Raw genomic sequence first — 230 nt, 5'->3', positions numbered from 1 at the left:
GCGACGTCATCAAAACGTCATCTTTTTAAAATGAGCAAATACAATATGTTACAAGTATCCACTTAAAAAATAATGAAGAGTAAGCATGGACTAATATCCAATTGTTCAAAATATTTGAAGAAATTTAACAAAAGCTCTGTTATTAGACTTTTGACGATGTGAATTTAAGCATGGATGCAATTTGGGTACTCCTCATTTCAGAATCATTGATGGTTTGGAGGTCAGTTTAG

The sequence above is a fragment of the Mytilus galloprovincialis genome, chromosome 1 (assembly GCF_965363235.1).
Source record: "Mytilus galloprovincialis chromosome 1, xbMytGall1.hap1.1, whole genome shotgun sequence".
In the NCBI taxonomy this organism is placed as follows: Eukaryota; Metazoa; Mollusca; class Bivalvia; order Mytilida; family Mytilidae; genus Mytilus; species Mytilus galloprovincialis.
Note: the sequence above shows the minus strand (reverse complement) of the source record.